A 26,823-nucleotide genomic window follows, 5' to 3' on the forward strand; every position below is an offset into this window, starting at 1 on the left:
TCCTCTGGGAAGGCTCCTATGGCAGGTAAAATTTGCATGAACTGTTGGTGTCTTTTGTTAGTCTGATTTGTCTTATGTTGGTGTTTTTTGTTAGTCTAATTTGCAAGAAGAGCTAAAAACCTAAGAGGGTGGAGGAAGAGTCTTTCCTTTTCCACATTGCTCAGCTCAATGTAAGGTTTTTTTCATCCAAAGTCACATATTTTATCTCCGTCACTGTCCAGCTCAGACATAATCCTCTTAAGAGTAAATACCTGGTTACTGAGAGATTCTTCTCCACATCCCTCTTCGCTGACTCTTTTCTAATTTTTAGGGGGAGGGACAGGAATCATATGTTGTCCTGTATTAAGGAAGGTGACTCTCCTGTCCCCTACGCACTGCAGACTCACCTGCATCCTCTCCAGGTTTAAACCTCTTTACTGGTGGCTTTTGCTGCTGTGCAACATGACGGTCCTTGTCACAGGGTGCCAAGATCTATGAAGGTATTGGGGTCTGACGCCCTGGGCATTATCAGACTCTAGCAGCCGACACTTTCGGTGACCTCACACTCTTCTACCACGGAACCTGGGTACTGCTCTCTGACTTTGCCCAAGTGTGCAGAGCTCCGTAAGGCTGTTATGAGGTTCACTCTCCTCGCCCTTCCCTCAGTCACCCAGTCATGCCCCCCCCCCACTACCACCCCAGGTTCTGACCCTGATGCAAGAAGCCAGAGGATTCTCCTCTTTCCTGGCCTTCTCCCCATTATCCCCGGACCCAACCTCATCAGGGCTTTTCTTCTACTGTGAGGAGGGAACTTCCTCCTATCCCACATTTTCCCCAGATCTATGATCTACTTTGTAGTAAACCCTCTAAGTTTAGTTCTTGACAAGTAGAAAGCAAACTGTGGGATTTCTCAGGAAACTCTGTCTCCTGAAAGCCTGATTTCTAAGACTCTTGTCTTCTAACCAAGTTTAGCATCTAAATTCAATGCTGAGCAAAGTTTTTATTTGTTATTTATTTTTTACTTCAACTGTTTATGTTTTCTTCTTCCCTGGGGTTGGGTCTTTGTAATATAAGGGCTACTGAGGAAAAAGTCTGAAACACTGGGGAGGAAAAATAAATCTACTTACGATGCCACTATGTAAAGGAGCTAGAACTTTATCCTATAAATATTAGATGCCACTGAGAGAAAAGAAACAAACCAGGTGACCCTCTGATTCTTCCAGATTTTTGCATGGAAGCAATTTCCAAACCACAGGAAGGGGGAATTCAGGCAGTGGTCCCTCTGAATAGAGGAGACAGATGTAGGAGATTGGGAAGACTGAGGTATCTGTCAAAGCTCCAGAGAAAAAGAGGTTCAACTAGAGCTTCAAGGATGCCCTTAAGCCTGAATACTAACACCCCTTGTCTGAATACTAATCTATGCAGGGTAGGTTGGATTGCTATTAGAACAGCTGCTTGAATACTATAAGCTGAACAATTTCCTGAGCTAATAAAGATCTGGGAGAAAGTTGAGTTCTTACCAGCTGGGGTGAAGGGGCCTCACTGAATACCCAGTGCATTCAGTAGAGACCACAGAACGGTCATGTCTTAGGAGTGAGACTAAATTATCTCTAGATTAAAAACTACTTTATATCCTTTCTAATAAAGCTCAAAGATAGTGTCTCAAATAAAATTGATGACAAGTAACTTAATTTTCTACTAAATAATATTCAACATTCTTTAAAGGAAGACAACAAAATCTAAACACTCAGCAGCACAACACTCATAGCCTGTAGCATTCAATGAAAAGTCATTAGATAGGCAAAACAAAGCAACAAAACCTAAAACCAGGAGGAAAATCAGTCACTGGAAAGAGTCCTCACAGATAATGAAATTAGCATATAAGAATTTTAAAACAACGGTTTAAATATGTTCATATATTTAAAGGAAAATATGAATGCAGTGAGGGTGTCAATAATTACACTAAATATTAAGAGTCTCTATTTTGCATCTGGATTCTACAGAGATTGCCAGACTGGATGCAAAGCAAGACCCACTACAAGCTGCTATAGGAAATACCAGTATTTCTTGTCTATATCCTTGTCTATATCCTCTTAGTATATCCTATACCAGTATATCCTTGTCTATAGAGACAAGGATAGATTAAAAGCAAAAGGATGGAAAAAAATTATACTATGTCAATGCTAATCACCATAAAACTAGAGTAACTATATTAACGTCAGACAAATAGACTTCAGGAAAAGTAATATTATCAGGGGTCAAGAAGGTCATTTTATAACGATGATAGGGTTTATCATCAAAAGGGCATTAATAATCCTAAAACTACATACTTTTACAACACAGCTTCCAAATATGTGAAAGAATAACTGATGGACTGAGAATTGAAACATTCAAATCCACAGTTGAAGATTTCAATACTTCTCTTTCAGCACTTGACAGAAAAAGGCAATAGAAAACATTAAAGTTCGGGGCGCCTGGGTGGCTCAGTCGGTTAAGCGGCTGACTTGGGCTCAGGTCATGATCTCACGGTCCGTGAGTTCGAGCCCCGCGTCGGGCTCTGTGCTGACAGCTCAGAGCCTGGAGCCTGTTTCAGATTCTGTATCTCCCTCTCTCTGACCCTCCCCCGTTCATGCCTTGTCTCTCTCTGTCTCAAAAATAAATAAACATTAAGAAAAAATTTTTTTTAAAAAGAAAACATTAAAGTTCTAGAAACCTTAACAGTGCCATAATCCAACTTGACCTAATAGAATGTTACATTGAATAACAGCAGAATTCATAGTTTTTTCAAGTGCACAAGGAACATTAGCCAATATAGACCATATGCTAGGCCATAAAACAAATCTCAATACCTTTAAAAGGTTTTAAATTATATAGACTATGTCCTTTGCTCAAAATGGAATTAAAATAAAAGGCAATATAAAATGATATCTGGAAAATACTCCAAATATTTGGAAATGAAACACACTTTTGAATAACTCATGGGTCAAAAGAAAGAACATAGTACAGGCAATCCTTGCATTGCATAGGTTCTCATATGCACAGATTTCAGCTACCATAAATAATACTGGTCCCTCATCAACATGGTTCCCATTTCAGTTACCACATTTCGGTTATCATAGTTTATTAACTGTAAGTAATTCAATAAACTTCATTGTTAGATTATCAGTCCATGAATCACTATGCAAATGATCAGTGGCCAATCACATCACTTCTTCCAAAATTCTTTGGTGATTTATTGCTGTGCCTCTATTACTCAGTGCACACACATAGAGTAATGCTGTTTCCTTCTTGGTCCCCCCTGATAAATCACACGACATTTTACAAAAATGGATGACCCAAAGAAGGAACCGGCCAACAGAGATGAAAGTACATCAAACAAACAAAACGTGGTCATGTTGGAAGCATAATTTGAATCAAATGCAAATGGGATTAGAGAAGAAATCGCTAATGTGGGAATCTTAATATTGCAGCTTTTTGAGAGATTCTAGATTTATAGTCCGAGGAATGTAGTGAAAGTGACATAAATGAGGAATGTACTTACAATGGAAAGGATAAAGATGCCCCAGAGGAAGGGATCCTGGCAAAAAATGTTACATTAAAGGACTCTTGGATATTTCATACCATTGAAGGTGCAACATATCAAATGTTGGAAGCTGAATCAAAGTTATAAAGTTCTGAGAATGACAGTTCACAGAGGTATAGAAAAAGTGATCACTCCTCGTCATAAATTATACAATGACAAGGCAGCAAACACCGTTCAAACTCTTTTGATTTGCTTTTTCTGTCAATCGTAGTAATATATAAATAATACAAAATTCATTATTTCACCTCAGGGGGACAGTTCAGTGGCATTAGGTACATTCTCATTGTTGTACAACCATCGCCAACCATCCGTCTCCAGAACTTTTTCATTTCCCAAACTGAAAGTCTGTATCCACTTCCTAAGTTTTTTATAAAGAAGGAAAACACTTTAATCCTCAAAGCATTTCACTATAAATAGTTTAATGCTTCCAAGGGTTTAAATTACAGTGTACTCAATAAATATTAGTTTCATTATTTTTTTTTCATTTTCCTACACAGTTGTAGCAGAGTTTCTAATGCCATGACAAAAAAATCTTAAAGGTCACAGAATAGTTGGAATTTTTCCATTGATTATTAAGATCACTTTGCAGGATTTCAGTTTGCATGGTCATTTTTATGGTCCTTCACTATTGTGTATACACTGTGTATCAAAATTTGCGAGGTAAAGTCAAAGTGGTCTCTAACAGGAAAGTTGTAGTTTTATTTGCTTACATTAGAAAATAAGAAAATTCTTTCAATATATGCATGTATCTAATCATCACATCGTACACCTTAAATTTGCAATGTTATATATCAATAATATCTTAAGAAAGCTTGGGAGTAGAAAATAAGAAAATTCTCAAGTTCAGTTCTCTAAATTTTTACCTTGTGAGCTAGAAAACAAAGAGTAAATTGAATCCAAAGTAATTATAAGGAAATCATAAAGAGCAGAAATTAACACAATAGAAAATGCAGAAGCAACATAGTAAAATCAATGAAATCAAATAACCCACAATTATTATTATTATTATTTTGTATTTATCTAAAAGAAATGAAAATGTATGTCCACACAACACTGGAATACTAATATTCATATAAGCTTCATTCATAATAGCCCCAAACTGAAAGCAACACAAATGTTTATCAAGAGGTAAGTGGATAAATTGTGGTATATCCATTCAATGGAGTATTAATCTGCAGTAAAAAGCAATGAACTACTCATTTAAGTAGCAACATGGATCTTAACATTTTGAAAGCATCATGCTATGTAAACGACATGAAGAGGTACACACTGTATAATTCTATTTATATGGAAATCGAGAATAGGCAAATCTGATTTACACGGACTGAAAGTAGATCAATGGCTGCCTGGTTCTTGGGGTGAGGTGGAGAGACTGAGTACAAGAGAGCATAGAAAACTTCTCAGGGTGATAGAAATGGTCTATATCTTGATATGGTCGTTACTTGGAAGTTTTCTTTTTTTTACCAAAATTCATTGAGTTCAACATGTGTGAATTTTATTGCAAATAAAATGAATAATCATGGGAATATTAAACTGTAAGCTTGAAGGACATATTCATATAACCTTGGGTTCTTATGAACCAAGTATGTTGATGGTGGTATAGGGGAGGTAGACACTTGGACAATGATGCATGTTTGTGTTTTTATTTGCATGTGTGTGTGTGTTGATGGCGGTAGAAGATGGGTGGCCATTTGCCTGCCTCCCACCATTCTGCTCCAAAGGAAGCATCCCCTTCTTCACTTTCACTTCCTCTGCTAAGGCTTATTTTCCAACATCACGTACATATTTGTACATATTTACATATTTACAACACAGAAATTCAGTCAACAATAAGAAGAATATAGTCTTCTGTGTTCTCTCCATTAAATACCACTACCCATATAGAGCTGCAGGAAAGCACATTTCTCACCCGTGCATAATTTACAGCCCAATGCTTTGCTACAAAGTGAGAATTTCTCTCTCCAAGTTCCCAAATGACAAGCTATCCTATTCCTTTTTTTTTTTTTTTTTTCCAGGAACCAGGTCTTTCAGGCATATGGATGGGTAATAACTGCTTCCTCCCCACCTCTCCCCTAACACATACATACACACACACTCAATGCTGTACTTCCTGGGGGAATTCAGACCCAGTCTGAACTAGTTATGTCTGGCAGTTCCTCTGCAGCCTGCAGCCTGAGAGAACACAGGGCTGCCACCAGCAGCCAGAAGCCAGAATGGAGAGCGGAAGGACCTCAAAAACTGTCCCAGATGGTGCCCAGACAGTTTCCTATTTTGAAAGACAGCCCTGTTTTCTCTGAGTATTGGCCCCATGGCAAAAGATCGCAGACTTTCCTGCATTTCATTGATCATCTCTCTTGAGCCTAAACCTCTTGCTCAGCAAACCAATGCCAAGGAGCAGTCTAGGCAGAATCTCTCTGGCAGTTTCCCTGCCAAAGACAGCAGCCAGGGCCGGGCTTCTCCAAGTAGAAGTTGGTTCATGCCCTGTGTTGCTGCAGACATATGCAGGCAGTAGAAGCTATCCTGGGCTCTGCCTCACCAGCAACCTTTCTGGTTTGCTTCTGTTCATTCTTCCGTGTAGAACTATTTGTAAAACCCAGAAGCTACCTACCTCTGCTTCTTAAACATCTTCTTCGCAAGCTACTTCTTTTAAGTGGTCGTATGTGATATTCCAAGTTTTCGAATCACGTGGGCTACTTCTTGCCAGATGTTACAAACCACTGAGCTTGGCAGAAATCACAGAACGTCTTGTTTTTTTTCAACTGTCACTTATATAGAGATTGAGTACTAGACTAATATTGACTATATTTACTCCTTTGATCCATAACATGTTATCATTCAAATATCATATCATGCCTAATCCTAAATATTCAATAATGGTTCCCCAAACCAAACAAGCTGGCATGAATTGTTTCTTTTTTTTTTTTTTTTTTTTTTTCCCATGTTTCAGAATTTGGGCTAGCATTGTGTCCTTTGAGAAACACTAGTCTCCCCGTCTGAGGCTGAGTCAAGGGTGGAGAGCGTGCCTATCACACAGCCAGATGAACAACACAGAGATCTGGACTGATCTGATCTGATCTGGCTTCTACGCCAGCCTATGGCTTTCAGCTGGGGATCTGAATTTGACTTCTGAGACCTCTGACTCACTAATCAAAACTGAGTCCATTTAATCATTTCCAACTCCCTCTCCCTCTCAGTCTTCTTGAGACCGGTTACAGAGAGGCAGACAAATGAACTGTTCGTTCTTAGACCCATACATTCGGTCTGAAAACTCAAAGATATAAAATTTAATCTGAAACCCAAGTTCATTTTCTCTCATTGCAGCAGAATTTAGTTTGCGCCTAGAAATGCTGGCCCGAAGATGTTGATCATGTTCTGAACTGAACCAAAAGTCAGAAATAAATTTTAAATCTATTTATCAATAAAAAAGGTATCATGCACTGTTTTGCTTACTTATACTGTTGGGTAAGCCTTTGGCTAGGAAAACATGTAAGGTGTTTCATTTGTCAGACTGTATATTGGATAAAAATCTAATCTTGTTCTGAAAACATTTACGTCTTCTAAAAATTCCTTGTATTGCCTAAAATAAAGTTTTATTTTTTAAATACACCAAGCATAAAATTACTTAATCTTCAGGAGGCATCTGACATGAAACCTTAGCTTTGAAATGATAAATTCTGTACCATTTTATGAGCTAATTAAATAGGTCCAATCTCTCATAAACATATATTCCCATGAAGACTGGAGAAAAGAACTTTTTTTTTTTTAATTTTTTTTTCAATGTTTATTTATTTTTGGGACAGAGACAGAGCATGAACGGGGGAGGGGCAGAGAGAGAGGGAGACACAGAATCAGAAACAGGCTCCAGGCTCTGAGCCATCAGCCCAGAGCCTGACGCGGGGCTCGAACTCCCGGACCGCGAGATCGTGACCTGGCTGAAGTCAGACGCTTAACCGACTGCGCCACCCAGGCACCCCGAGAAAGAACTTTTAAAGCTACGTAAAATAGGATAAGTAAATATGTTCACTTCATAAAGCAGGAAAAAACGTCTCCTCTCGGCACAGTGCATTAGGTGCCTTACAGAAGAGTAAGGCAAGTGATTTTCCCTGCCTAGGAAAATTATCAGACTAAACATTAATGGTATTGCAGGTGGCAGCAGCCGTGAACATAAAAGGGTTGTTGTCGGCTGCTTTTTCCCCAGTGATGTGCAGCATTTCCTTAAAAATAAGATGTGCATCGATATCACCACTACCTTCAACAGTACCCTGACGGTGAGCTGGGATCCAGTCCTGGAGTAACCGACGGGTTATTAGGAGTGGAGGGAGAGGGGAAGGGAACCCCACTCTAATCCCCATCTTTGGGAGCATTGATAACTGGTAGATCTTTCAGACCTCCTCGAAGGTTGAAACAGGGGTACCGGCAGCAAGAATAAAATGAACAAATAACTAGCCCAGAACTAAGAGAAGTTGCTGTGTGCCAGCTCCCCGCTGAAGTGACAAAGAGATTGATAAGGCAAAACTTCTTAATTAACCAAATGCTAACGTTGACCCGTATAAATATGTGTTTGAGTACATGGGACATCCATTATTAAAATGGCTCCAGGCCATGTCAAATTTCCTAGCTAGGACTTGTCACATAATGTTCTTGAAAATGCTACTTTTTGTTTACAAATATCCAAGAGTTTACAGCCAGTTGCTAGGTAGATACGATTTAGCTTTTCCAATGGTTTTCACAATTTTCATGGGATTGGATTGTCATCTACATCACAGAAGGAAATCCATGTAATAGCGTCCTGATTTCTAGCATAAAACAAGAAATGGGCCGGCTAAAGTCTCTGGGGAGAATGGTTGAACATCACAACCAGAGCCATAATATTAAGAATGCGGCTGACTTGAGGGGCACCTGGATGGTTCAGCTGGTTAAGCATCCAACTTCGGCTCAGGTCATAATCTCACAGTTTGTGGATTCAAGCCCTGTGTCGGGCTCTGTGCTGACAACTCAGAGTCTGGAGTCTGCTCTCGATTCTCTCTCTCAAAAATAAATAAACATTAAAAAAAAAAAAGGAGAAGGCAGACTTGAGTTATATAATAAATGAAGGACCCCACAGTTGGTAGCTTGTTATAGGGTCACTGTCATATTCCAAACCAAATCCTGTTTAAAACGTGCATGGTTAACTTTTGCTGCTATGGTGCTATGATGCGCTGTTTTTCCGGAAAGGAAAACAGTTAGCCTGCTTTCTGTACCAGTGTTCTCATGGTGCCAGGGTAAAGGAAATGTAGGCAGGGCACTGGTACGTGTCCAGAAATGAAGAGAAGTTGCTAGAAAATGGCCAAGGCAGTCCACCAAGACCTCAGGCATATTTTAAACTCATTAATAGGTACAATTTGATGGTAGAAATGGCAGCCTCCGCCAACTCTTGAAGTGAAACAGCTTCAGCCCACTCCTTTGACTAATGCCACTGCTGTTTGGTACAAGGCAATAACAACAGAACTTAGAAAAGAAATCCCACGTTACCAGCCTTCAGCCCCCAGGGTGATCTAGACAGGGAAACAGGGTGGGAGGGGTGGCAATGGGGTAGAAGTTCCTCTTAAACCCAAACTTCCCAGAAACTTTTGGCCTGAAGTTGTAATAGTATTGGTAAATTTTTAATGAATTTACTCAATGTTTTACAAACACTGCTCTTAAGAGCTTTGTCTCACCAGAAGCAGAAGTGTCCAGTATTGTGGGATAACAAGGCCCCCCGGGTATTTCCAACCAGTGGTGAGAAGCACTCTAATCATCTAGCAAAGGAAATATCATTCTCGTGCATTACCCAAGAATTGTTGCTTAGCCCAAACAGGCTGAAGCAGGGTAGAGAATCTTTATGACAGATAACTCTTCTTTTTCTTTTTAATATTTTCATTTTATTTTTGAGAGAGACAGAGCGTGAGTGGGGGAGGCGCAGAGAGAGAGAGGGAGACACAGAATCCAAAGCTAGCTCCAGGCTCCGAGCTGTCAGCACGGAGCCCGACGTGGGGCTTGAGCTCCCAAACCGTGACATCGTGACCTGAGCCGAAGCCAGCCACTCAATCAACTGAGCCACCCAGGCGCCCCAGGGTAGAGAATCTCTAGAGAGTGATGTGGATGGAGACTGGCCCCCAGACGGACCCCACAAGTCAGCACTTACCTTGGAGAACTCACCACTTCCCCAAATCTGGTTCACAGTCTTGGGGGGCAGAAATGATTTTGTAAGTGTCCCAGGGTTGGCCAGACCTGAGATGCTGACTCATTTCATTTTTTTTTTTTAACATTTATTTATTTTTGAGACAGAGAGAGACAGAGCATGAACGGGGGAGGGGCAGAGAGAGAGAGAGACACAGAATCGGAAGCAGGCTCCAGGCTCTGAGCTGTCAGCCCAGAGCCCGACGCGGGGCTCGAACTCACCAACCATGAGATCGTGACCTGAGCTGAAGTCGGACGCTCAACTGACTGAGCCACCCAGGCCCCCCAAATCTGACTCATTTAAACAAAGCCTGGAAGACATGATGTACAAAGCTAGAATGATAATTTAGAGTGTGGTATTCGTGGTGGCCTGAGTAGCCCAAGCTATGCTATCACCAAACTGTTTGGCGGGCACGGGCAACAACCAACATAACGGGAGCACAGTAGCATTGGGTTCTGCAGTCTGTTTTACCCACCTGCATACCAGAGATACACCCGCCGGACAGACCAAATACATCGTCACGGAGAGAGTACCTTCTTCTGGGACACACGCCTTTGCGAGTCTACTTTTTCTCGGGGTCCATGCTGGTTAATGCCTTTCCTCCTTGACATTTCTTTTTTCTACTTTCCCTTAAGTTTATCAATAGGCATTCAACAGAGTTACTTTCTATGGCTGTGCTGGTCTGACGTGCTGATTTCTTTCTTTCTTCTTCTTCTTTTTTTGTAATGTTTGTTTTTGAGAGAGAGCATGAAAGAGCGCGTGCACATGCGCTGGGGAAGGGGCAGACACAGAGGGGACAGAGGACCTGAAGCGGGCTCTGTGCTGACAGCAGAAAGCCTGATGCGGGGCTCAAACCCGCAAACCATGAGATCATGACCCGAGCCGAAGCTGGATGCCCAACTGACTGAGCCCCTCAGGCGCCTCTAGCGTGCCCATTCCTTCATTTAAGCCATACAGGGTGCTCTCCTTTCAAGTTGTTAGGGGCACCTACTGAAGTGCCATCCACATTGTGAAAGGAAGTATGTGAAGATATTTGATGAAAACCTTAAAGCAGAAAGCTCTCCTTGAGAGCTGGTAGCTCACGGAAGGAGGCAGTGCCCGAGAATTAAAATAGGAAAGGTGTTGCTGAGATGGCTGTGCATTTGGGGGTCTTTATCCTTAAGGGGATATTGGTTATAGGATCACCAAGGTGTGACAATCAAAGGAGGAAGAAGGAAGGGAAACGATATAAATCAACGCCTGCAGTCTGAAGGCGGGGCAACCATACGGTGGCTCTTAATTTGACAGCTTCTGACTCAGGCGTCGTCTGTCACCGAACACCTATCAGGTTCAAGGTGCGGAGCTCTGTGCTACGAGGCTTTCAAGAGAAACAGGGACAACCTGTTACAAACGATTAATGAACTTTGCTCTTTCTGCCTTCTCAGTAGGTCAGTTTTTTTTCTCCATTGGCCTGGAATATCCAGAGAGGAGGAAGGCAGTTGGGGAGGGGCAGGAGATTAGGGAGTTCAGTAGGGAAGGAATTCAAAGAGAGCTGAGACAATAATCACCTTCCAGCCTTGCATGATAGGGGTTTGCCGTGTAACCTTAGCTTTACAAACTTGCCCGACATTTTGAGAAAGGATGGTCCCCATGTCTTTACCCGGTAGCCTAGTAATGAGCCTGCCTGGCCAACTAGATCCCAGAGTTTTACATAAAGTACTTCAAAAACAGGAAGTTGGTTAGCGAAGGCCAGTTTGTGCGGCGGGGAAGGGGTCTGTCTCTGACCCCAGAGAAGTAGGAAGAAGAAAAGGAGGAAGGAAGGTGCGGGAGGTCGATAGGCAGATGAGTGTCCCATTGGCCCCTCCTGGCTTTGGGCCTGGAGTGGGACTGCGTCCAGTCACTTCTCCTCACTCATTGTGCTTCTGTTCTATAACATCACCACAAACACTGAATTAGCAGATACTGGACCACTGCTCTTTGGGGACATACATGGTTAGGTTTCTGGTAACATCTTTTTTCCTTTCAAATAGGTTTCTTTTAGGGCAGTTTTAGGTGCACAGCAAAATTGAGCAGAAAGCAGAAAGTACAGAATGCTCCCATATTCCTCCCCCCCCCCCCACACAAACTCATAGTCTCCTGGACTATGACCATACCCCACCAAAGTGGTACACTTGTTACAATCGATGAAGCTATATTGATACATCAGAATCATCCAAAGTCCACAGTTTATATTAGAGCTCACCCCTGGTATTGTACATTCCCTGGGTTTTGACAAACAGTGACACATATCCACCATTATAGGATCATACAGAAAAGTTTCATTGCCTAAAAATCTCCTTGCCCTGACCCCCTGGCAACCACTAATCTTTCACTGCCTTCATAGTTCTGCCTTTTCCAGAATCTCATATAGTTGGAATCATACAGCCTGTAGTCTTTTCAGATTGGCTTTTTTCACTTAGTAATATATATTTCAGTCTCCCCTCCACCCTATCTTTTCTTGGTTTGATAGCACATTTCTTTCTAATGCTGAATACTATTTTATTGTCTGGATAGACCTCAGGGTAATGGACTGAATTATGTTCCCCCGCCCCCGCCGTGAAATTCATATGTTGGAACTCTAACCCCCGTATGACCGCACTTGGGAGACAAGGCCGTTACAAAGGTAATTAAGGCTAACCAAGGTCAGGAGGTCATAAAGGTGGGGCCCTAATCGATAGGACTGTCCTTATAAGAAGCAGAGACATGCTCACACAGAAGAAGAGCCATGTGAAGACAAAACGAGAAGCTGGCCATCTGCAAGCCAGGAAGAAATCTCTCACCAGCAAGCAAATTTTCCAGCACTTTGATCCTGGATTTCTAGCCTCCAGAACTGTGGAAAAAACATCTGTGTGTAAGCCATCCAGTCTGGGGTATTTTGTCATAGCAGCTGGAGCAGACTAATGAATACACAGTTTAGGTATCTATTCTCCTACTGAAGGACAACTTGGTTACCAAGTTTTGGTAATTATGAATATAGCTGCTATAAACAGCCAACGTGCAGGGTTTTGTGTGGCTGTAAGTTTTCAACTCATCTGAGTAAATACTAAGGAGTGTAACCACTAGATCGTATGGTAAGAGTAGCTTCAGCTTTATGAGAAACTGCCAAGCTGTCTTCCACAGCGGCTGCACCATTTTGCATTTCCACCAGCAGTGAATGAGAGTTCCTATAGCTCTACATCTACACCAGCATTTGATGGTGTCACTGTCCTGTATTTGGGCCATTCTAATAGGCAGGTGGTGGTACTTCATGGTTGTTTTGGTTTGCATTTCCTTAATGCCATAACCTGTGGAGTATCTTTCCATAGGCTTATTTGTCCTCCACATACCTTCTTTGCTGAGGCGTCCAGGTCTTTTGTCCATTTTTAAATCAGGTTGTTCATTCCCTTGTTGTTGAGTTTTAAGAGTTGTTGGTATATTTTGGATATTAGCCCTTTGTCAGTTAATGTCTTTTGCAAATATTTCTCCCACCTTGTGGCTTATCTCATTCTCTTGACAGCATCTATCACAGAGCAGAAGTTTTTACTTCATTAAATAACATATAACCCTGTTTTATGTGGGTATCTATTTGTTTAAGAACACCTTATTTAATAGACACCATTGACTCATTAACACTGAACTCACAGACAACGGGTCTGTAAAGCACGCCTGGAGGAAGCTAATCTGACACATTGCCGTCTTGGTGATCTCAGGCTTCTACTCAGGCTGCCATAACAAAATACCACAGACTGAGTAGCTTAAAGAAATTGAATTTCCCACGGTACTGGAAGCAGGAAAGTCAAAGACCAAGGTTATGGTAGGTTTCTGGTGGAAGCTTTCTTCCTGGTTTTAGATGGACACTTTGCCCTCACTTAGCCTTTCGCCCGAGTAAAGTGCGCAAGAGAAAGCCCTCATCTCTTTTTATAACAATCAGGGCCCACCCGTAAGACCTCATTTGACCTTGATTACTTTCTTAGATGTGCCATCTTCAAATAGAGACACACGGGAGATGAGGGCTTCAGCATATAACTTTTGGAAGACACTAACATTCAGCCCTTGTCACCTATGATTTCTCCATAGGGCACTTTGCAGCCTTCTCACTCTTAGGAGCCATCCACAGCACGTCAACACTGTACTCAAGGGGTCACTGTCAACAGCAAAATCACCAACACAAAGCACAAAAATGCGACAAGTTGAGCACCAAATAGGTCATGTAAGGAACACTCGCTGACAGTGTGAGTCCTGAAGTAAGACCGGGTGTCACCCTATTTGACCCCAGCTGAGAAGGGGCAAAACAGGCAACTCAAATTTCTCACCACTCTGCAAACAGCCATGGATGTGTAAGAGGCTGATTTGGGGGTTAAAACAAGTTTTAGTGATTAGGCAAACTCACAAATATAAAAGCGGCAAATAATGAGGATTGACTACATATATTTTAGATAAGGCGAAGGTATCATTCAAGTAAGGGGCTGCTCAACCTGCCCACTTGGATCTGAAGAAGTTCCTAGGACAGGAGGCCTATGCCGACACATCATGGTCACCTAGGTATTTACGAGGGGGGAAGGTCATGAGTAGACAGGAAAGGTCTAGCTGGCAATCTGGAATCTCCCTTTTCTCTTTCCTCACAGGATGCTGAGTTTAGAGCCAGAGGACCTGCCACAGGCCGGCTGTGGCAAAGCAAGGTGACCCTCCAGCAAAGGCCGCAAGTAGACAACCGGGCCAAGAGGCTTAAGGAAAAACATCAGAAACTCAGGGTTCTGTAGCTCTTCAGAATTGAAGAGAAGCAGAGTCAGTGAGTAGGAAATGTTCCTGTTCCTCAGTCTGCAAGTCCTGAGCCACCCGAGTGGCTTAGTCGGGTAAGTGTCCAGCTCTTGATTTTGGCTCAGGTCACGATCTCACGTTTCGTGGGTTCAAACCCCGCGTCAGGCTCTGTGCTGACAGCATGGAGTCTGCTTGGGACTCTTTCTCTCCTTCTCTCTCTGCCCCTCCCCTGCTCACACTTGCATGTGTGCTTTCTCTCTCTCTCTCTCTCTCTCTCTCTCTCCTTCACTCTCAAAATAAAAAAAAAAAATTAAAAAAAAATTAAAAAATAAAAAAAAAAAACAGGAAAAAGAAAAGAAGAAGGAAGGAAGGACATACTCTTGAAAACAAACTTGAGAGAGCCAGAGTTCTCCATCTGCAGCTTTCAGCTCTGGAGGGCAACAGAACTACCTGGACAGAGGCTGCCCCCTGGAGATGTGCAAATTCCTGCCAGTAGGATGCATGAGCCTTCAGGAGGCCAGGGGTCTGTCCGTACCCCACCAACACAACAGGGAACGAGTAAGCCATGCTCTTTTCCAAGAGTACACCCAGACTCTTCCATTTCAACTAGATTGTAACACGGTGGGGAGAGCCAGGCTAACCGAGCCACTGGGCAGCTTTATCCAGTAGTGACTTGAGATGGCCTAAGAGACTCTTTAAATTACTAGGGTTTTAAATCAGATTGAACAGTTAGCTTTTCTCCCAGTTACTTACCAATGGGGCTCGGGAAGAGTGCCAATTTAATTAGAAGATAAGGAAATTCCTTTCTCTCAGTATATCTCAGCTGTACTATGAGCTGAAATATATGGTCCAATTATACACACACACACACACACACACACGCATAGTTTTTTAATTTGTTCAATTGTGGTCATAACCTAGTGAGAAAAATAGGAAATCCCTCATTCATTAATCATGATGACAAGGCCGTTTATGAGTGCTTTAAATGTGAGTTACATTGACTTGGTTTATCCAGAGGGCAGCAGTGAGCTTTGGCAATGTTAGCAAAGGAAGACACTGGATGGTTGTCTGCAAGCTGATGATGCCACTCAGTCTGAATGTCCCTAGAAGGCTGCTCCAGTGCATTCACATGTAATTATTGCTGTTTTCGGTCTTGACTGCAACAGACGAACTTTTCAGGTGCCCAAGCAGCAGAGCCCAGCCAGACCATCTTCTTTGCTCTTACTCCACACCCCCTGATGAGTCCCAGGCACTTGGCCTGGGCCATCTCCTGTAACTGATTCTCTTCGTGGTATCGACGGCTTCATTTTGATCTACTCACTCCTGTAATTGTCCAGCCATTCTTCATGTCTGTGATCTTGTCCTTGAGATTTAGAACATGCTGATTATCTTTCATCGCTTCTCCTGCCAATACTATCCACTTACTGCCTCTCTCCCCTGTTCCGTGCCCTTGAATTCCTGAGACGACGCGTTCAGGATTCTTGCTGCTGGCTTCCAGTTGGATTTCACTTCCTCCCTCCCTGCACCCTCCTTACTTCCATGCAGAGTCTCTAGCAAGTTGCTACATTCCTCTTTGACCACAGCCTCTCCGGGGCGGGGAGGAGGGGGCTTCCTCATCAGCTCCCATCACGCAGTGGGATTTAGTGACACTCCCCTTGATCCATCAGCCCGCCTGTAGGTGGTGATGGCTTCTCACTGTTGCAAGTCTCTGAGTCCTTTATTTCCATTTCCCTTACACTGCCCATTCCTCCATAATTTCTTCACTGAAATTTTTTTTGTTCAGTGACAGGAGTTGGATTCTGCCCCCTGATACTCTAGTAACCTCTAATTTACTACTTGTGATACTTCCTTGAGTGTTCCACAGACCATCTGCTTTCAGAATCATCGTAGGTGCTCGCTAAGAACACAAATTCCCGGGACCCATGCCAGCACCTTCCCAGTCAGAATGTTTGGGAGAGCTCAGTGGAGATTAGGCTATCTTCATTTTAACCCATCCAGAGCCCCCACCAAAACCAAAGACTTTCATAGGAGTCTCCTGTCTGCTTGGAGTTGGCTAGCACCCGAGCGTGTTCCTGGGCCTGTCAGTAGTTTTCCAGAACCTTCAGGTAAAGCTCCTCTTTATTCTTAAGAATGAATCAAAGATTAATTACATGTATTTCAAGTAATTTAAACTTCTAAGAGAAAGAAGTGTCTATAAATAAGATATTTTTGAGCCAAACCCACTACATGTTTGGAGGCTTGCCACAATGAATCCCCATCTACACTCTCAGGAACTCAGAGCGCACCTGTTAGAAGGGAGCTAGAATGTTCAGTCCAGTTTGCTCAGCCACGAAATGGTCCCTATGACAAAGCCACCCCTGTTTCTTCTGCACTCACTCTTTGGAATTCTGAGAGAATTCAGAAGAGCAGTAAACACAGCAGCCATCTGGTTCCACTTACAACAAACTTTATAGAAGGGAAACCAAGCTGAAGGGACTCGCCTAAAGCCTCACACCTGGTCGGTTTGTTTAGTGCATTTTTTCGTAGGTTTTCTTCCTCCAAAACAGACTTCAAGTGTTGCTTACATATAACTTGTGACAGAGGTGACCCGCTAGGTCAGGTCCTTCCTCTGACACTTAAATCGGTGACATCAGAGTGAAATGTTACTTTTTTTTTTTTTTTTTGAGGATTGTATTAGTTTCCTATTGCTCATAACAAATTATGCAAATTGAGTGGCTTCAAACAACAATTAGTTATTACCCCTACAGTCTCTGTAGATCAGAAGTCCAGGCCCACCTGAGCTGGGTCTTCTCTGCTCAGGGTTTCACAAACTGAAGTAAAGGATTGGCCAGGCTGCATTTCTGTGGGTCAGGGTCCTTTTCCCCAAGTTGATATGATTGCTGGCAAATTCAGTTCCTTATGGTTGTAGGACTGAGGCCTCTGTTCTCTTGCTGGTTGTCTGCCAGGGTTATTCTTGGCTCCTAGAGGCCCTCTGTAGTTCTTTGCCATGTGGCCTCCTCCATAGGCCCTCTGTCACCTTGAATTGTTCTGATGCTTTTTGTTTTGTTTTGTTTTGTTTTTGTCTCTGACATCTAGATCCAGTTGCAATGGGCCTGTGTGATTTCGTCAGACCCACCGAATAATCCCCTTTTTAGTTAACTCAAAGCCAGATGATCAGTAACCTCATCATGAGAGGGATGTGCCCTCGTGTTCAGAGGTTCTGCCTACACTCAAGGAGAGGGAATTATACAAGAAGTGTGTACCAGGGGTGGGACTCTTGGGGCCAGCTTAAACTTCTGCCTATCGCAAGGTCTTAAAGCAGCAAACATTTACTGAGTGCTGCACATGGGTCTAAACTTTGGTAAAAGATGAACTGGGCATAATTTGAGATTTTTAAGAGTTTATTTAAGCAAAAACTAATTCCAACTGGGCAGCCTCAAATCTGAAGTGTCCAGGAGCATGCTCCGGACTAGAACGATGGGAAAGACTGACCCAGAGAAGATAGGAAAGAAAAAAAAAAAAAAAGAAAGAAATTATTTGATTGCCTGTAGCTTAAAGTCCAGCTGACTGGCTGCGGTTGGTTGTCCTTGGCATTTCCATTTAGTAACCCTGAAGCCTTTACAGGGTTAGATTTGGGGGTGTTTATGCAGGCCACCATGGCATTAGAGCCACCAGTCTAACGGTCCCCAGTTTAATTAATCTAATAACCGTATACATGTTCTAACCCATATAATCCTTACAACAGCTCTAAGGAGTAAATGCCATTATTATTACCATCTTCTTTTTATAGACAGCATGTATAAGAGCAAATAAATTTAAGAAGTGTAATTCCCCCTGTTGAAAACAAGGGAAGAGGCTCTTTCTCCTCTCCCCTTTCTCTCACAATTTCTTTCTTTGGCCTTTTCAAAAATACAAATCTCCGGCCAGTCTCTAGCAACTCAGGAATGTTTTCTCCAGAACTGGGGCCATCTCTTTGAAAGGTAATGATCAGGGAAGATGACACCTAATCTCCTGATGTCCCGGGAAGAGAAGGGCCTACTGGTTACCTGATTCCAAACTGCAAAATCCACCTAATGAAATGGGTTGGATCCCTTTATTACATGACAGTGAGATTTCTTTCTGTCTTTGCAATCTCTTTAACTGATGTATCACATTCTGGTTTAATGTTTACCCAATAATAAAATTGTCCTGTTTCTTTTCTACCTTTTTAGTGATGTTTTCAGGGTTGGGAAGAGATTCAGAGAAGTTAAGTCACCTGTCGGGGACACCTTACTGCTGAGCGGCAGAGTTTAGAGCGTGAGCTCCGGTAGTCTACATATCTACCCACCTCACTGTCTTGCTGTTGTATTACCAACAATAGCTTGTGGCTTCTAACTGTTCTTTAGCTAAAGCTTCTCCATACACTGTTCTATGGCCAATGAGGCCTCCATATCTGATCCTTTAGATCAGGGTTCCTCAACCTTAGAAATCTGGACCATTTAGCCCATGTAACTCTTTGTTGTAGAAGCTGTCCAGTACATTGTAGGATGTTTAGCATCACACCTGGCCTCTACCCACTAGATGCCAGTAGCACACCCAGTTGTGAAATCAAACGTGTCTCCAGACATTGCCAAATATTTGGGAGGACTAGGGGCAAAATCACTCCAGGTTGAGAATCACTCCTTTAGTGGAAGAAGTAGGGGACGCACACACACACACACACACACAGACACACACACCCCATGTGCTTGGCCAGGAGCAGGGAAGGAACCACACATGGAAGAAAGGCTTTGACTTTGACTTTCACAGAATGGCTGAGGACCACTAGTCTGGTAGTTGGGGCTGCAGCCTCGTAAATCTTGTCCTTTCAGAAACAAGAAGAGACCAGTGTTGGCCGCAGTGTCCTCATTTCTTCACCCTATTCTTTTTTCTGGTTTGGTTGCAGATATGCCTGAGAAGATTAAGTCACAATAAAAACTGTTCTCCTTACCAAAGATGTTTGCAGCTCTGGTTTATTGTGTATTTCTCTATCTTTAGTGAAAACTAAAGTCTCATTAAGTCCCTTAAAAGATCTTTGGGGGGAAAATGTTAATGAGTTTGGTCCAAGACTGAGCTTCAGATTTTATACAGCTGCAGACCATAGCACAAAAGTGACTTCAGCCTGGAAAAGTCTCAACTTAAAGCCTGGGCACAATCAAAAAAATTTTTTTTCAGGATTACTTCCCTGCTACATTCAAAACTTTGCATCTTTCCTCTACTAACAAGAAACATATATATATATATATATATATACACACACATACACATATATATGTGTGTATATATGTGTATACATATATGTATATATATGTATATATGTATATGTATATATACACATATATATGTGTATATGTATATATGTATGTATGTGTATATATGTATATATAAATATGTATATATATATACATATATATGTGTGTGTGTATATATATATACATATATATACATATATACACATATGTATATATGTATATATGTATGTATATATGTATGTATATATACATATATATATACACATATATATACACACACACACATATATATGTATATATATATATACATATACCAGAGCAAGAAAACATGAACTGAAAATCAGCCTAATGTGCTTTCACCTTTTGCCCGAACATTCTGTACTTTAAATGTACTTGAGAACCAATGCCGTCTTTGTTCTGCGGCCATTTCCGCCCAAACGGTGTAAAGGACTATTCCTTTCCCGCAGTCAGCAAATAATCAGTATGTACCAAAGATCTGCTATCTCGCTGGTACTGTAGGAAGAACAAAGAATCATAAGGTCCAGTTTCTCTACTCTCAAGTTTAGGTCACTGCTATGAGAAAGCAGTTTTGCGTCTGAGATGGAATAACATTTGCAAACATTTCCAATTCGCGAGTTCTACACACAAACATGATAGGTTGCAAAAGTGGGCTCACCGCTTGTTGTTTATAAGTAAAAGGAGACCAAAAGGGGTTTACAGTTGTCTTGCTGCTTGATGTATTTCCACCAAACAGAAGTGGGAATCATTCCTTTCATGTTTTAGAATTGGACATAGGCTCTTTCTCTATACTCGGATACCTTACGGTTGCATTAGGCATCTTTTGTCTGAAAGAAAACAGCTTCAACTAAAATAAAGATCTATTGAGGAAGATTATATTTCACTCGATGATCTTTCCAAAGTTCTCTGAAATCCCTTTAGCAACCACGGTTATGCAGATGCCAACAAATGTTAAATTTATGAAAACCTCAGTCATTTTTTTACCATGCTTGAGTTTGAGGTTATTAAGCCTGCAGACTAGACTTGCTTACATGAACCTTAGGCTACCGTGTATCTAGTCTCCATGCCTTGGCTGGGCAGCCTGATGGATCCTGTTTTATATCTGCTATTACGAACCTAACGCTGGGTCTTGATCCTGATCCCTCTAGTACTTCCCACTACGCGGCCGCCGAGGATGAAGACTGCCTTCCAAATCTCCACGACGGGAATCAGGAAGCTTCTAACCTTGGGAAAATCCCTGCTAAACGGACTATGACATCACAAACATTAGTCCAAGGGTAGGCTGACCTGACCTCTCTGCTTCTCGAAACCAACATCGCTAGAGGGCATTGTACGGTGCGGGAGAGGAGTAACGTTTCCTCTGCTTCTCGCGTTTGCTTCCTGGAGGCTGTGAAATAACCTGACTGAAGGAAAGCAGAGCAGGTCAGCCCCAAATACGCCACTTTGGCACATTGGTTATTTTGAATCCAAGGCACTTAAGAAACAGCAGGTACAAAAGGGACACTCTGATCCTCCTTTTCTCCCAGAAAGTAGGAGATAAAGCCCCCACGTGAAAGATGCCCTCCCTGTAGCGGAAGGCAGGCAGGCATGCTTATCACCGGAGACAGGGAATTTGGGGCCAGGAAAGCTGTACTAACAAACCTTGTTGAACTCACCCTCATCTTCCTGGTTACTTCGTCACAACTCAGTGCCCAAAGCCCAATCCCTCTGCCTTGTCAATTTTTCACAAGTGGATGGTTTCTTTATCTAAAAGGTATCACAGCTTCCTGCTCTTCATTCTCTTGGGAAGGCTTACCTGCAGGTGTTAATCGGTCTTATGTCGGTTTAATTCTTAGGCCCAGTTTAAGACACCCAAAGAGATTAGAGGAGATTTTGTCCCCCCTGCAGGACAGAAGACAGATTCACAGGAGAAATGCATACACATTTATTGGATGTTACTATTTTAATGTGACGGGGAAGGACTGCATAGGAAAGAAATGAAAACCCCCAAAGACGACTCAGGCTTATGTACCATTTTAGCTAAGGGCACTAAATTATAAAGGGACTAGACGAAGGAAAGAGGTTTGGGCTTCCGGGGAGTGACTAGGAAATATGTGGGTGAAATTAATGGAAGATAGGGTTATTTTCATAAGATCTGTTTGTGCAGAATCATCTCAGCATTAACTCTTGTCTCTAGTGATAAGAATATTCTCCTTTCTGGGGCGCCTGGGTGGCTCAGTCGCTTGAGTGTCTGATTTCAGCTCAGGTCATGATCTCACAGTTTGTGAGTTTGAGGTGCTGACACCTCAAAACCTGGAGCCTGCTTCGGATTCTGTGTCTCCCTCTCTCTCTGCCCCTCCCCTGCTCACTCTCGGTCTCTCTGTCTCAGTCTCTCAAAAAAAAATTTTTTTTTTTCTTTTCTTTCAAATTTAAAAAATTATTTAGTTGGAAGAGTTTCTGTGGTGTACATTTGGAGGGAGCTATAATTCATTGTTTCTCTCCTTCTAATCTCTTAGAAATAGTATAGTGTAAGGGCAACAGGGGGAGACTAGGAATCAAGGTACTTGCCCTATTTCATTGCTCATTTGCTCTCAGACCCAGGTCTCTGGACCTCAATTTGGTTGCCTTTGAAAGGAAATGGAAGACTAGATTATTTGAATTTTGCATTCCAGTGCTTAGGTCCTATAAAAAGCTATTCAAAGCCATGCATTCCTGTTCATTCCAAAAGTCTTTACTGTGGGCAGTGTTCAGTGCTAGGTGCATTACACCAAAGGGAATCAAAAAGTGGCCATTGCTTTTGTAGCAACGTGGATGGAACTGGAGAGTGTGATGCTAAGTGAAATAAGCCATACAGAGAAAGACAGATACCATATGATTTCACTCTTATGTGGATCCTGAGAAACTTAACAGGAACCATGGGGGAGGGGAAGGAAAAAAAAAAAAAAAGAGGTTAGAGTGGGAGAGAGCCAAAGCCTAAGAGACTGTTAAAAACTGAGAACAAACTGAGGGTTGATGGGGGGTGGGAGGGAGGAGAGGGTGGGTGATGGGTATTGAGGAGGGCACCTTTTGGGATGAGCACTGGGTGTTGTATGGAAACCAATTTGACAATAAATTTCATATAAAAAAAAAGTGGCCATTGTTTGAGAGTTAATGGTCTAGAAGAAGACATAAGCACATAAATAACAATAAGCGATGCATAAAATGATAATCCCTTTTGGGAAGGAACAGATAAAGCAATGTCTGTTTAAAGTTGGTGGTCCGGTGTGTGGGGTTATAGCTCAGGGGTCGAGCATTTGACAGCAGATCAAGAAGTTGGTGGTCCATTTATGGATAGCCAGGTAAGATGTTTCCCCTCAGTCAGATTGCTTATGTAAATGTGATTAAGGGCAGGGAAAAAATGTGATTTAATTCCCTTTCTTTGTTGAAATAATATATTTTTAATGTTTATGTTATTTTTGAGAGAGAGAAAGAGAGAGGGAGAGAGTGGGGGGAAGGGGCAGGGAGAGAGAGAGAAAGAGAGAGAGGGACAGAGGATCTGAAGCAGGCTCTGTGCCAACATCAGAGAGCGCGATGTGGGACTCTAATTCATGAACCATGAGATGGTGACTGAGCCGAACTCAGACGCCTAACCGACTGAGCCACGCAGGCACTCCTGAAATAATACTTCTTATGATTATTAAAGTATTATTAAAGACAATTATAAATAATACTATAAATAATAAAGATTATTAAAGAAAATGGGGGGGGGGGAGGCGCACCTGGGCGGCTCAGTCGGTTAAGCATTCAACTTAGGTTCAGATCATGATCTTGTGGTTTGTGGGACTGAGCCCTGTGTCGGGCTCTGTGCTGACAGCTCAGAGCCCGGAGCCTGCTTTGGATTCTGTGTCTCATTCTCTCTCTGCCCCTCCCCCTCTCGCACTCCGCCTCTCTCTTTCTCAAAAATAAGTAAACATTGGGGCGCCTGGGTGGCGCAGTCGGTTAAGCGTCCGACTTCAGCCAGGTCACGATCTCGCGGTCCGGGAGTTCGAGCCCCGCATCGGGCTCTGGGCTGATGGCTCAGAGACTGGAGCCTGTTTCCGATTCTGTGTCTCCCTCTCTCTCTGCCCCTCCCCCGTTCATGCTCTGTCTCTCTCTGTCCCAAAAATAAATAAACGTGGAAAAAAAAATTAAAAAAAAAAAAGAAAGGAAAGGAAAGGAGAGGGGAAAGAAAAGAAGAAAATGGGTGAGAGACTCCAACAGGCAGTCATGAAAGGCCAGTCAACACATGAAAAGGGGCTCGTTAGTTGACAAGGAAATGCAATTAACCATCCTGAGATACCGCTCCACACCCACCCAAAGAGCTAAGATTAAAATGACTGATAACCCCAAGTGTTCATTAAAATAAATGTGCAACAATGGGAACGCTCCTAAGCTGCTGGTGAGTGTGGAAATTCATACAATCATTTTGGAAAATTGTTTGGCATCACTGCTAAGGCAACTAAATGTGCACCTACTGGAGGATCCAGATATTCTACTTCTAGGTTCAAACCCAACAGAAACGTATGTGCCCTTGTAAATGAATGAAAAGAAAAGACATGCACAAGAATATTGGTAGTAGCGTGATTCATAACAGCCCCAAACTAAAAACAACCCCAATGTCCATCAGCAGTAAAATGGATAAATATTAGTAGATTTATGAAGTATATATAACTTCATCCCTTAGGGGTATACTGTAAAAACTATGGTATGTTTCTTTATGGGTTTTTTTGTGCATATATAATATTAAGGAAACACACCCTACATCCTTTCCTTAAAGATGTAATAAACACTTCTTCATACGATAAAACATTATAAACATGTTAATATCATGCAAAAGTTGACTTTATTCTTGTTATTATGATATTTAACATGCCCTAGTTGTCAAACGCTGTGTTAAGTATTTTGTATTCTTATCCAGCCTAACCCCCAAGTATTGTGTTCCAATCCAACCCTGAAGTCCTGGTCATTTGCTTCTGGCCCCAAAGCCCCAGCCTCAGGCCTCTGGTATATTAGCCCTCAGACCATTCCTTTATTTCCTTACCAAACTGTCAGCAACCAGAGCCACCACCTTAGACCCTCTGGCTTAGACAATTCCATCTACCAGGGCAACACCAACACTTGTGACAAAGCGGTTCTAGAGCCATACTTGCTACTGGTATGGCTGTTCTCCAGGTCCTCTAGTCCTTTCCGAACTTTCTACCGTATCACCTCACTCCTGCCCAAACAGTCCTGCTTCAAAAACTAAGTTCAAGAGAATCAGAACACTGACAATACACTTCTATAATTGCCCTATTCCCTTTTCCTTCCCACAATCCCCTAGGCGGGAAAGCATTGACTTGACATCACCTCTCCTTGGCTGGACCTCCTCTTCCTAAGGTAGTAAAACCATATGGTCTAACTATAATAGGCCCAAAGGAAGTCTTTCCTATGAAATGATAGGAACTGTATGGTCTGAGTCCAGGCTCAACCCTTGACATGGGACCAGGAGACAACTAGCAAGTAGTAAATATCCCACCCAAAAATGCATCCTGTACTATCTAAAACTTTAGATCCTCATCTCACAATGATTATTTTGGGTACAGCATGAGTGCTTGCTTCATATGCCTCTCCTAAAGTATAATCATTATTTATTGTTTTGAATCACCACATTTACAGACAAAAAAGAGAGAGAGAGAGAAGGAAAATAATCTTCAGTTATTTTAATTTCAATATTTTAAATTCCTACCATTGAAATGTTTTTCATTTGTTAACAATTTTTCTTTCTTTTTAGTTTCATGCAATGTTGCATTTTTTCCCTTACATTGGAGTTTTTCTCAGAGATTTTTTATCATTTATTTTGAAAAAATCAAATATAACAATTGTTTGTCATGTTGGTTGAAAATATATTCCCCAGTTTATTTACCTTTTAATTTGGTGTATGTGGTTCGTTTGTTGCACTGAAGTTTAAAAAATTATGTTATCAAATTTATCAGTGTTCTCTGTTTCTCATTACCTTTAAACTTGAAAGATCCTTCCACATACAAAGATCTGGTAAATATTTACGTGCCTTTTCCTTTTTTTAAAACATTTATTTACTTTGAGAGAGAGGGAGAGCAGAAGGGCAGAGAGAGTGAGAGGGAGAATCCCAAGCAGGCTCCACGCTGTCAGCTAGACCCAACATGGGGCTGGATTCCATGCTTAACAGACTGAGCCACCCAGGTGTCCCATGCATGCTTTCTAAAATGTTTATGGTCTGATCTTTTTATAACTAAGGGTTTCCATGAGGTTAAAAATCTAATATGTTTACATTTATTCTCTTAGTAAGATAAATTTCCGAACTGGAAACTTCTTTTATTGACTACCTACTATGTGCCAAATATTTTGTATATGTTTTCTTTGACTCTGCTTGAAATGCTTGTAGATGGGCATAATTATTTTCCCTTTACAAGATATACAATTCAAGATCAGAGATATCAAAAGCACCAATTTGCCCCACAATGAGGACAGCTAGTGAATGGAGCAACTGGACTTGAACCCAGTGGGACTGATTATAGGACAGAGGGGCACTGTAGATCTTCCCGCCTGCTGTGGCTATTTGCTAAGCCAGGCACCGAAGGGCTGAGTCATGGCTGCGAGTGTTTAAACACAGCTGATTTCTCCAAGTTTCCTTTTCAGTTTCCAAATTCACAGTGCTATTTCACGTAGCTTCAGTTGGGGTAAAGAGAGTGACTGGGCCACATTTCTGAGGAAAATGATGATGGGTTTCTCTTCTTTTCATCTCTACTCCCACTCCCAAACCATGTTATTAAAAAGCAACAGCGGGGCCTGGGTGGCTCAGTTGGTTAAGCATCCAACCCTTGATTTCAGCTCAGGTCAAGATCTCATCGTTCATGAGATCAAGCTGGGCGTCGGGCTCTGCCTTGACGGTGGGTGTGTAACCTGCTTGGGATTCTCTCTTTCTCCCCTCCCCTCTCTCTGCCCCTCTCCCACTCATGCTCACTCTCTCAAAATAAATAAATAAACTTAAAAACAAACAAAAAAAAGCAACACTATCAACCGATGTC

General features: G+C 42.0%; 2 long non-coding RNA genes across 2 annotated transcripts in view; both read left to right on the top strand.

Annotated features, from left to right (window-relative positions):
• LOC123385552 overlaps window positions 1-19,468 on the top strand; it is a 33,586-nt gene extending 14,118 nt beyond the window's left edge. The window contains exons 3-4 of the long non-coding RNA XR_006598328.1: window positions 14,384-14,611; window positions 19,346-19,468. This is a non-coding gene — a long non-coding RNA (uncharacterized LOC123385552). The remainder of the gene's footprint in view (window positions 1-14,383; window positions 14,612-19,345) is intronic.
• A 1,518-nt stretch (window positions 19,469-20,986) lies between these two features.
• LOC109499917 overlaps window positions 20,987-26,823 on the top strand; it is a 30,253-nt gene continuing 24,416 nt past the window's right edge. Inside the window, exon 1 of the long non-coding RNA XR_006598331.1 lies at window positions 20,987-21,205. This is a non-coding gene — a long non-coding RNA (uncharacterized LOC109499917). The remainder of the gene's footprint in view (window positions 21,206-26,823) is intronic.

The sequence above is a fragment of the Felis catus genome, chromosome B2 (assembly GCF_018350175.1).
Source record: "Felis catus isolate Fca126 chromosome B2, F.catus_Fca126_mat1.0, whole genome shotgun sequence".
NCBI lineage: Eukaryota > Metazoa > Chordata > Mammalia > Carnivora > Felidae > Felis > Felis catus.